This window comes from Triticum dicoccoides, chromosome 1A (genome assembly GCF_002162155.2).
Source record: "Triticum dicoccoides isolate Atlit2015 ecotype Zavitan chromosome 1A, WEW_v2.0, whole genome shotgun sequence".
Classification (NCBI taxonomy): Eukaryota; Viridiplantae; Streptophyta; class Magnoliopsida; order Poales; family Poaceae; genus Triticum; species Triticum dicoccoides.
Genome location: NC_041380.1, coordinates 310,658,258 through 310,669,863, shown reverse-complemented (window position 1 = coordinate 310,669,863; position 11,606 = coordinate 310,658,258).

Below are 11,606 nucleotides of genomic sequence, written 5' to 3'. Positions count from 1 at the left end.
CCTGTGCCGCCACCCCACACCCGCGCCGCCGCCCTTGTGCCCTAGCGCCGCCGCCTCACCCGCGCCGCCGCCGCCGTCGCCACCGTTCGCCACCGCCCTAGCGCCGCCGCCTCACCCGCGCCGCCGCCGTCATGCGCCGCCGCCCTTGTGCCCACGCCGTCGTCGGAGCCCCTCGTCGGAGCCCCTCGCCAAGGTTGCCCCGCGTCTCTTTTCCTCGGATCGTTTTCTTCTAATCCTTCCGATTCTTTTCTTCTCTTCTAATTCGTTTTCTAGATCGGTTTTTCGTTTCGGTTTTCTTCTCCGAAACCCTAAATCGGATTCGTTTTCTTTTCCGATTTAGTTGCCTTTGGACCGTTCGCCGGACCGTTCGTCCTAACGAACGTGATCACCGGATTCTTCTAGGTTCACGAACGCCCGTTCGTATAACCGTTCTTCTTTTTCTTCTCGTCGGATTTATTCCGCGATCGCGATCTCAGATCCGATCTTCGTTCTAGTTTATCTTCTCGCCCGTTTATCGGAATCAGGTGATTCAAGCACCTGGAGTTTCATCTCGAAACCGCCGTTCCGTCTAATCAACTTTAACAAGTTTTTGTTATGGTAAAATTTGACCTAGTTTCAACTTGCTAGAACCGAGTTGTTTTCTTCCGCCGTTTGTTTTTCGTCGTTTGTTCGGCTCCTTCTTTCTTTGCATCCGGAGTTCTTAAGTTGAACTTTCTGGTTCGTTCTCTCATTCGAGTTTTACTTGTGCATTAGATGAGTACTTATTATGTGGTTACTATTGTTTGCTTACGATAGATTGACCGGAGTGTGACGATTAGATCTATCAAGAGTTTTGAGTGCGAATCATCTTCATCAAATTTGCAGGCAAGTAACACTTGATCATACTTTTGTACAACCCAGTTTTTATGCATTAGACCAATCCTCAAACATTGCATGATTAGGATCTAATTAAATTGTGGGATGGGAAGTAGATTGAGGTAGTACCTATTACCTGTTTTACTTATGAAATCTTTGGGAGTTACTTCTACGTTGCTTATTATGCTATGCTATGCTAGTAGACGTGGATTGGGTGAGTGTATTCCATGACAGATGTGAGATTGTTAATTTTAATGGTTTATCTAAGGTGGCAACTTAAATACACATCTGGGTGGATTGAGGCACCTGATGTCTATCAGGACTTGCCTGTTTTGTTTTGGACCGCCACCCAGGCTCAAAGGGATCATAAGATAATTCATACTAGTAACTTACGTGTGCAGCCACAAGCCATTATGGGCTCTGGCATAGTGGAGTAAGTTGTGCGAACTCTTACGGGTAGGCTAGCAGATGTAGGGGATGTAGGTGTACAGGTCTACCCACATGTAAGGTGCTAGCGCTTCTGAAAGACTGTGTCTCGGTCATCCGTTTCTCAAACACCATGTAGTGCGAGGAACCAAACGGAGGCGATCGAGTCTTGTGGGGAAAAGTGCGCAAACCTCTGCAGAGTGTACAAACTAATCATGATTAGCCGTGTCCCCGGTTATGGACATCTTGAGTATCTAGTACTTGGATTATCCTGTTGAATCTCAACATGTTACCTCTAATTAGTATTGTTGGTTTTTAATGTGTACTTTTAATTGGGATTGAGAATGCTGTCAACCATTCTCAATGTTTCACAACCACCATGATAGTTAAATAAATGTATTCCTTTGCAGTAGGGAAAAACTGGCTTTTCGCAAAACTGTAACCATAGAGCTTTCCACCAGCCATACATGCATGTAGTATAGCTTATTCTTTCATTACTCTCTATGTGTTACCTTGCCAGCATATCCCATGTGCTGACCCGTTTTCGAGCTGCAACTTTTCATGTTGCAGACTTTTCAGACGACGAGTAAGTGATACGTTAGGGTTACGATTTCCTATACTCAACTCTGCCGTTGGTGTTGATGGGAATCCACAACCTTGTTGCTTCCGCTATATTATTGGATTGAGGTAATAGTATTTACGTTACTTATACATGTGATTTACCTCTGTTATAAATCCTTCGAGTACTGTGTGTGTCAGCATACTGATCCAGGGATGACACATAAGCACAGAGACTTGATCCATTCGGGTCGGGTCGCTACAGAGAGAGTTTTTGTTATGGTAAAATTTGACCTAGTTTCAACTTGCTAGAACCGAGTTTTTTTCTTCCGCCGTTTGTTTTCCGTCGTTTGTTCGGTTCGTTCTTTCTTTGCAACCGGAGTTCTTAAGTTGAACTTTCTGGTTCGTTCTCTCGTTCGAGTTTTACTTGTGCATTAGATGAGTACTTATTGTGTGGTTACTATTGTTTGCTTACGATAGATTGACCGGAGTGTGACGATTAGATCTATCAAGAGTTTTGAGTGCGAATCGTCTTCATCAAATTTGCAGGCAAGTAACACTTGATCATACTTTTCTACAACCCAGTTTTTATGCATTAGACCAATCCTCAAACATTGCATGATTAGGATCTAATTAAATTGTGGGATGGGAAGTAGATTGAGGTAGTACCTATTACCTGTTTTACTTATGAAACCTTTGGGAGTTACTTCTACGTTGCTTATTATGCTATGCTATGCTAGTAGACGTGGATTGGGTGAGTGTATTCCATGACAGATGTGAGATTGTTAATTTTAATGGTTTATCTAAGGTGGCAACTTAAATACACATCTGGGTGGATTGAGGCACCTGATGTCTATCAGGACTTGCCTGTTTTGTTTTGGACCGCCACCCAGGCTCAAAGGGATCATAAGATAATTCATACTAGTAACTTACGTGTGCAGCCACAAGCCATTATGGGCTCTAGCATAATGGAGTAAGTTGTGCGAACTCTTACGGGTAGGCTAGCAGATGTAGGGGATGTAGGTGTACAGGTCTACCCACATGTAAGGTGCTAGCGCTTCTGAAAGACTGTGTCTCGGTCATCCGTTTCTCAAACACCATGTAGTGCGAGGAACCAAACGGAGGCGATCGAGTCTTGTGGGGAAAAGTGCGCAAACCTCTGCAGAGTGTACAAACTAATCATGATTAGCCGTGTCCCCGGTTATGGACATCTTGAGTATCTAGTACTTGGATTATCCTGTTGATCTCAACATGTTACCTCTAATTAATATTGTTGGTTTTTAATGTGTACTTTTAATTGGGATTGAGAATGCTGTCAACCATTCTCAATGTTTCACAACCACCATGATAGTTAAATAAATGTATTCCTTTGCAGTAGGGAAAAACCGGCTTTTCGCAAAACTGTAACCATAGAGCTTTCCACCAGCCATACATGCATGTAGTATAGCTTATTCTTTCATTACTCTCTATGTGTTACCTTGCCAGCATATCCCATGTGCTGACCCGTTTTCGGGCTGCAACTTTTCATGTTGCAGACTTTTCAGACGACGAGTAAGTGATACGTTAGGGTTACGATTTCCTATACTCAACTCTGCCGTTGGTGTTGATGGGAATCCACAACCTTGTTGCTTCCGCTATATTATTGGATTGAGGTAATAGTATTTACGTTACTTATACATGTGATTTACCTCTGTTATAAATCCTTCGAGTACTGTGTGTGTCAGCATACTGATCCAGGGATGACACATAAGCACAGAGACTTGATCCATTCGGGTCGGGTCGCTACAGAGAGAGTTTTTGTTATGGTAAAATTTGACCTAGTTTCAACTTGCTAGAACCGAGTTTTTTTCTTCCGCCGTTTGTTTTCCGTCGTTTGTTCGGTTCGTTCTTTCTTTGCAACCGGAGTTCTTAAGTTGAACTTTCTGGTTCGTTCTCTCATTCGAGTTTTACTTGTGCATTAGATGAGTACTTATTGTGTGGTTACTATTGTTTGCTTACGATAGATTGACCGGAGTGTGACGATTAGATCTATCAAGAGTTTTGAGTGCGAATCGTCTTCATCAAATTTGCAGGCAAGTAACACTTGATCATACTTTTCTACAACCTAGTTTTTATGCATTAGACCAATCCTCAAACATTGCATGATTAGGATCTAATTAAATTGTGGGATGGGAAGTAGATTGAGGTAGTACCTATTACCTGTTTTACTTATGAAACCTTTGGGAGTTACTTCTACGTTCTTATTATGCTATGCTATGCTAGTAGACGTGGATTGGGTGAGTGTATTCCATGACAGATGTGAGATTGTTAATTTTAATGGTTTATCTAAGGTGGCAACTTAAATACACATCTGGGTGGATTGAGGCACCTGATGTCTATCAGGACTTGCCTGTTTTGTTTTGGACCGCCACCCAGGCTCAAAGGGATCATAAGATAATTCATACTAGTAACTTACGTGTGCAGCCACAAGCCATTATGGGCTCTGGCATAGTGGAGTAAGTTGTGCGAACTCTTACGGGTAGGCTAGCAGATGTAGGGGATGTAGGTGTACAGGTCTACCCACATGTAAGGTGCTAGCGCTTCTGAAAGACTGTGTCTCGGTCATCCGTTTCTCAAACACCATGTAGTGCGAGGAACCAAACGGAGGCGATCGAGTCTTGTGGGGAAAAGTGCGCAAACCTCTGCAGAGTGTACAAAATAATCATGATTAGCCGTGTCCCCGGTTATGGACATCTTGAGTATCTAGTACTTGGATTATCCTGTTGAATCTCAACATGTTACCTCTAATTAATATTGTTGGTTTTTAATGTGTACTTTTAATTGGGATTGAGAATGCTGTCAACCATTCTCAATGTTTCACAACCACCATGATAGTTAAATAAATGTATTCCTTTGCAGTAGGGAAAAACCGGCTTTTCGCAAAACTGTAACCATAGAGCTTTCCACCAGCCATACATGCATGTAGTATAGCTTATTCTTTCATTACTCTCTATGTGTTACCTTGCCAGCATATCCCATGTGCAGACCCGTTTTCGGGCTGCAACTTTTCATGTTGCAGACTTTTCAGACGATGAGTAAGTGATACGTTAGGGTTACGATTTCCTATACTCAACTCTGCCGTTGGTGTTGATGGGAATCCACAACCTTGTTGCTTCCGCTATATTATTGGATTGAGGTAATAGTATTTACGTTACTTATACATGTGATTTACCTCTGTTATAAATCCTTCGAGTACTGTGTGTGTCAGCATACTGATCCAGGGATGACACATAAGCACAGAGACTTGATCCATTCGGGTCGGGTCGCTACAGAGAGAGTTTTTGTTATGGTAAAATTTGACCTAGTTTCAACTTGCTAGAACCGAGTTGTTTTCTTCCGCCATTTGTTTTCCGTCGTTTGTTCGGTTCGTTCTTTCTTTGCAACCGGAGTTCTTAAGTTGAACTTTCTGGTTCGTTCTCTCGTTCGAGTTTTACTTGTGCATTAGATGAGTACTTATTGTGTGGTTACTATTGTTTGCTTACGATAGATTGATCGGAGTGTGACGATTAGATCTATCAAGAGTTTTGAGTGCGAATCGTCTTCATCAAATTTGCAGGCAAGTAACACTTGATCATACTTTTCTACAACCCAGTTTTTATGCATTAGACCAATCCTCAAACATTGCATGATTAGGATCTAATTAAATTGTGGGATGGGAAGTAGATTGAGGTAGTACCTATTACCTGTTTTACTTATGAAACCTTTGGGAGTTACTTCTACGTTGCTTATTATGCTATGCTATGCTAGTAGACGTGGATTGGGTGAGTGTATTCCATGACAGATGTGAGATTGTTAATTTTAATGGTTTATCTAAGGTGGCAACTTAAATACACATCTGGGTGGATTGAGGCACCTGATGTCTATCAGGACTTGCCTGTTTTGTTTTGGACCGCCACCCAGGCTCAAAGGGATCATAAGATAATTCATACTAGTAACTTACGTGTGCAGCCACAAGCCATTATGGGCTCTGGCATAGTGGAGTAAGTTGTGCGAACTCTTACGGGTAGGCTAGCAGATGTAGGGGATGTAGGTGTACAAGTCTACCCACATGTAAGGTGCTAGCGCTTCTGAAAGACTGTGTCTCGGTCATCCGTTTCTCAAACACCATGTAGTGCGAGGAACCAAACGGAGGCGATCGAGTCTTGTGGGGAAAAGTGCGCAAACCTCTGCAGAGTGTACAAACTAATCATGATTAGCCGTGTCCCCGGTTATGGACATCTTGAGTATCTAGTACTTGGATTATCCTGTTGAATCTCAACATGTTACCTCTAATTAATATTGTTGGTTTTTAATGTGTACTTTTAATTGGGATTGAGAATGCTGTCAACCATTCTCAATGTTTCACAACCACCATGATAGTTAAATAAATGTATTCCTTTGCAGTAGGGAAAAACTGGCTTTTCGCAAAACTGTAACCATAGAGCTTTCCACCAGCCATACATGCATGTAGTATAGCTTATTCTTTCATTACTCTCTATGTGTTACCTTGCCAGCATATTCCATGTGCTGACCCATTTTCGGGCTGCAACTTTTCATGTTGCAGACTTTTCAGACGACGAGTAAGTGATACGTTAGGGTTACGATTTCCTATACTCAACTCTGCCGTTAGTGTTGATGGGAATCCACAACCTTGTTGCTTCTGCTATATTATTGGATTGAGGTAATAGTATTTACGTTACTTATACATGTGATTTACCTCTGTTATAAATCCTTCGAGTACTGTGTGTGTCTGCATACTGATCCAGGGATGACACATAAGCATAGAGACTTGATCCATTCGGGTCGGGTCGCTACAGAGATGGTATCAGAGCACATGTTGACTGTAGGACGTGACCCTAGAAACTGACAAGCCAGTAGGAAAGATTTTTCTCTACAACTTTCCCTTTCAAAAAGATCTTTTACCTCTTTTCTCTTCTGAGCTTATTCAAATATTCCCTTTAGTGAGACCATACCCCTTTCCCCTTTTGACCACTCAAGGATTCGACTGATGAGACCACTCCAAGAAGTATAGGATATCAGACAAGTAAGACCATTCGGAATGAAGAGGATTTTACCATACATTATGATAATGGAAACTACAGCTGTTGAAGACTCTGAAGACAAGTAGAATTTGAAGGCTCTGAAGAATCCCCAGATTTGTATGACCTAGGACTGCTACCCTTATGGAACTTGGCAGACTATGGAAGTTGTCAATACCCGATATCAAGGTGTATCGGAGAAAGACCAAAACATGGAGAATGGAGAACTCAAGGATTTGTCAAAGAAACCCTAAGGCAGGAGATATCAACTGGCAAGATAGCTCATGGCAATGACAAGAGCAGAAACACGGTTATCAGTGATATCATCGCCCGCTGATGCTACTGTCACCGTGCTGAGTTAAGGATGCATTTCTTCAGAATGGATTTGATGGAAGAAGGCTGATGGAGCACCTATTAGTAAGATGAAGTTTTAACCTTGGCCGGTGTATCACCAGGATCTGGAGTAGTACATAAAGAAGTTTAAGGTGGAGCTCCATGAAAGCATATTAGACAAGGAAGTATTTCATGAGGAACTCAGGAACCAAAAGTTGAAAGTAGCCAAGATGGAGGAGCTACAACCTTGAGATACAGGAGATTCGTCAGGAACTGAAGGATAGTAGGACCATGGTTCATGCCAAGGATAATAAAACCCAGAAGTTTGAAATGCAACTCCGGAATATTAAAGGATGTCACGAGAGATTTCACGTCAACAGAGATTGATCTGGCAAAAGAACTTGAGAAGACAAGCATGATCGGAAGAAGCCATTGGAGGCATGAACAAAGACTTGAAGAGTTTGACGACGTTGACCTTAGAAGACCAAACCCCTGTTATATACCTACGTTAGATGCGACGATTGTGAGTTGTCATTTGTTTAATGTTTTTCGACAGCCACAACAAAAATCTATCTTTTCAAAAAAATTGTTTGTATTGTGTGTATCCCTCTCTATCTCTCTTATCTCACCCCAAACCCATGGACCCAATAGAGGATGAATGGAGATGAGCTTATATTTTTTGGACCGATGGGTCAATTGGAGACAGACCGATGGATTCAGAACATGGAGGATCATATGGAGAACAACCCTATAGTCGGAAAGGATATGGCCCAGCATGCTCTTCAGTGCTTTGAAACAGGTGCTGCTACTTGGTGGAGGATGTACCAAACCATGAATGGATGGCAAGGAGTAACCACTTGGAAAGAATTTAAGTTGACTTTGCTAAAGTCTCAGTTTGTGTCCTAGAAGTTGAAGCCCTATGGAAATGATATAAAGAAACCTTGTGCATGCAAGCTCTGTGGTGAAATAGGACACAACCATAAAGAACACAAGGATGAATGCCCTAATTGTGAAGGAAGTCACCCAGCTGAAGAATGCCCAACTAGGCAGATCATTTGTTTCTTGTGTGAAGGGACTACCCACTACCCTGCTCAGTGTCACATTTACCCCATGGTACAACGAACCATCCAGCTGAAGGAAGAAGCAATGAAAGGAGCCCTCATGGAAGGTTTAGAAGAACCTGTGATGAAGAAAGAGGTGGAGGACACACCCAAAGAAGAGCCAATTAAACCCTGCACTAAGTCATGCTATTCATGTGGAGAAGAAGGACACATCTCCCAGAATTGTATGAATGGGAATTTAGTAGAATTCCCGACAGAGGAAGTAGAGTATGACCCACTGGAAATAGAAGCTCTGGTTGAAATGGAAAAATCCAGAAAGAGACGTAGATTGGATTCCAGGAAAGACCTGAGTCATATCACATGTTTCAGGTGCAAAAATTCAGGACATTACTTCAATGATTGCCCAAAAAGGAAGCCAAGGACCCAAGTAGGCTATATAATCACAAGGAAACCTCGAATCTTCCCAGAAGTAATATGTTTCCGTTGTAATGAAGCAGGGCACTTTGCCAGAGAATGCCCCAAGGAGAAGGAAACTTGTGCTAGATAGTTGAGTTTGCAACAAAAGAAATGGAGTAGTAGAAGTGAGAACATTTTCTTTTGTATTGAGGTGTTGAGTTGAGGCATGTAATGGAAAAACAGGAGATTGTAATGATTTGAGAAGCAATAAAGTTAGCACCGTTGGTAAAGATATGGATTTTATGAGTTGTTACTCTATGAAGAAGAATTTTGGCCATTCTGAGGATAAGAGAAATATGGTCTATGGAAGATTTGTGCATTTTAAGGGTGGTAGTACCCTGTAATGGATTTCGGACAAAAATTAATACGAGTTTTGCCTCGATATGTGTGATGCCCAAGAGTGTGTGGGATGAAGATGGAGACTGTCAGTTGTTTGGACCAAATGTGATCAAGGAGTCAGAAGAGAATGTTAAGTTGATTTGAGATAGACTGAAGGTAGCTCAGTCCAAGTAGAAGAGTTACGCAGACTTAAAAACTCAAGGAGGAAGTCTATGAAATTGGAGAATAGAGCATGTCTTCATGTGTTCCCTCTGCGAGGAGTTAAACGATTTGGAGTTAAGGGACAGTTAGCCCCGAGGTTTGTAGGACCATACCGAGTTTTGGAGCATATGAGAGAAATGGCCTACAAAGTTTGAGTTACCGGAAGGACTGTCAGGAGGATGCATTTCACGGTTCCCAGTTGAAGAAGTGCCATGCAGAGATGGCCAATATTCCCCTGTAAGGACGCTTGACCGCGGAAAGGATAATGATGTTCCACGAAGTGGAATATGGACGTCATAAGTATAAGTTTTTTTCTCGGTATGTGGAATAACCCACGAGGATGAAGAGATGGATTACTATTTGAGATAAAGGAGGTATGATGTCGGAAATATGGATCAATGGAAAATTCCATGATGAGTCTGAGTAAACATGTCCTGGTTTGGTGCCAAAGGAAGAAAGTCCATACGATTGGATGGAATTAAGAATACTAGGAAGTTGGAAGTTGGACTAATGATCAGTTGCCCGAAGATGAGTTCAAGGATTACAAGTGATGAGATGGGCCATAACCCACAGGCCCCAGGACCTGCCAAGAAGCAAGCACACTCTTGCTGAAGAAAAAAAACCCCGGAGGAAGATACGACGTTTATCGACAAACGATCTTATAGGAGTTACGCAAAACCTGAGAGTTGTGAAGGAACGATAGATGGTTGTTTGGCTTGCAGAATCTATGGATTTATTCGAACTTGGTTCGTCGACAAGAGAAATTCTGCAATGCTTGTGAGGTTGACCGAGTGTTAGTATGCGAGATTCGCTAAACTGTATACATGGTAATGATTTGGGTGCGGGATGGATTGATCACCATACCGACTTACTCTTATTATTCGCCTTGCTATATGGGATGGTAAATCTGAGAGACTTACCTATAGTGGAGAGACGACGATCAAAACCTTGTTTAAGCCTTAGAATGGTATAGGTATTTTTCCCTTGTACACGGCAGTTGTGCCAACCGTAGGTTATACGGTGAGGATCAACCAAGACCCATTTCCTGCAGGAGAAACCATAAATTGTTGACCACCAGGAGATATCGATAGTTGTTTAGTCTTGGCGCCAGACCGTCAGCTAAGAAGACCCAGTTTCGGAATAACCTTGCCCAGATGAAAGGACAGAAGAATTGAGGAAAAGGTTATGCCACTACCGGAAGAGCTCAGAGAAGGAATTTTCTCGAGGATTTGAGAAGACCGACACTGTTAACAATATGGATGGAGTATATGAGTATTGATGGAGCTGTAACGATGTTTCTAAGGGTGGTAGCATCCCAGACCCCGGAGACGATTGATGGATTTTGAGGAGACCCCTAAACCCTAACCTTTTCTTGCTAGCCTCTCCGAATCTCGAGGACGAGATTCATTTTAAGGGTGGTAGGTTTGTAACATCCCAAAATTCTAAAATTTGGAATGTTATAATAAATAGATAGATTTGACTGGTTGTTTGATTGACTGTCTGAAAGTGAGTGAATTTGAAACCTTTTTGAAAGTTAAATGAGAGGGAATAAAAGGATTTTCCCAAACTTTCATTTTTGCATTTTATGCTCTCCGTGAATTCAAATGCTTTTCAAACACAAAACCCTAGAGAGAAGATGACATGACTTCTTCCATTTAAAATGAAAAGGGTGTTTGAAAAATATTTGAATTTCATTTGGAAAATATTCCAATTCTAAAACTCTATGCGACTCAATGATTTTCAAGAGAGAAGATAAAATGACTTTTTCAAATTATATGAAATATGAGTTGGGAGTTTCAAAGAATTAAATTCAAAGCCCCCTTTGAATTTATTTTCAATTTAGAATAGATCATCATGCATATTTTATTTTCTTGCATTTTGGTCGATCCTAGAAATTTCACGCAACTCAAGGACCCTTGGAGAGAGTTGGAAATTTCGTTATTTTCATATTTGAGAGTTTTCTCGAATTGAAAAGAGGATCATTTGATTTATTTATTTCATCTTCAATTATTTTTCCGTTATCAAAAATATAAGAGAGGGAATAATATGACTTTCCCAAATTTAGGAAAATGAAGATTTAATAAATAGATCAAACTTTGTTTGCCGGAGTTTTATTCGCATTTTATTTGGATAGGGAAAAAAATGCGTGTTTTCAAAAATTGCTTTTTAGGTCCCGAGTAAAGTTCATTTTATTCGGCTTATTTTTACGAGTCGGGGAAAATTTACTTTATTAATTTTAGAGTTCGTTTAGATTTTCTTTTATTTATTTTTCTGCACGCGAGACCGTTTAAAAAAAAATCCACAGCGCCTTGGGTCAAAG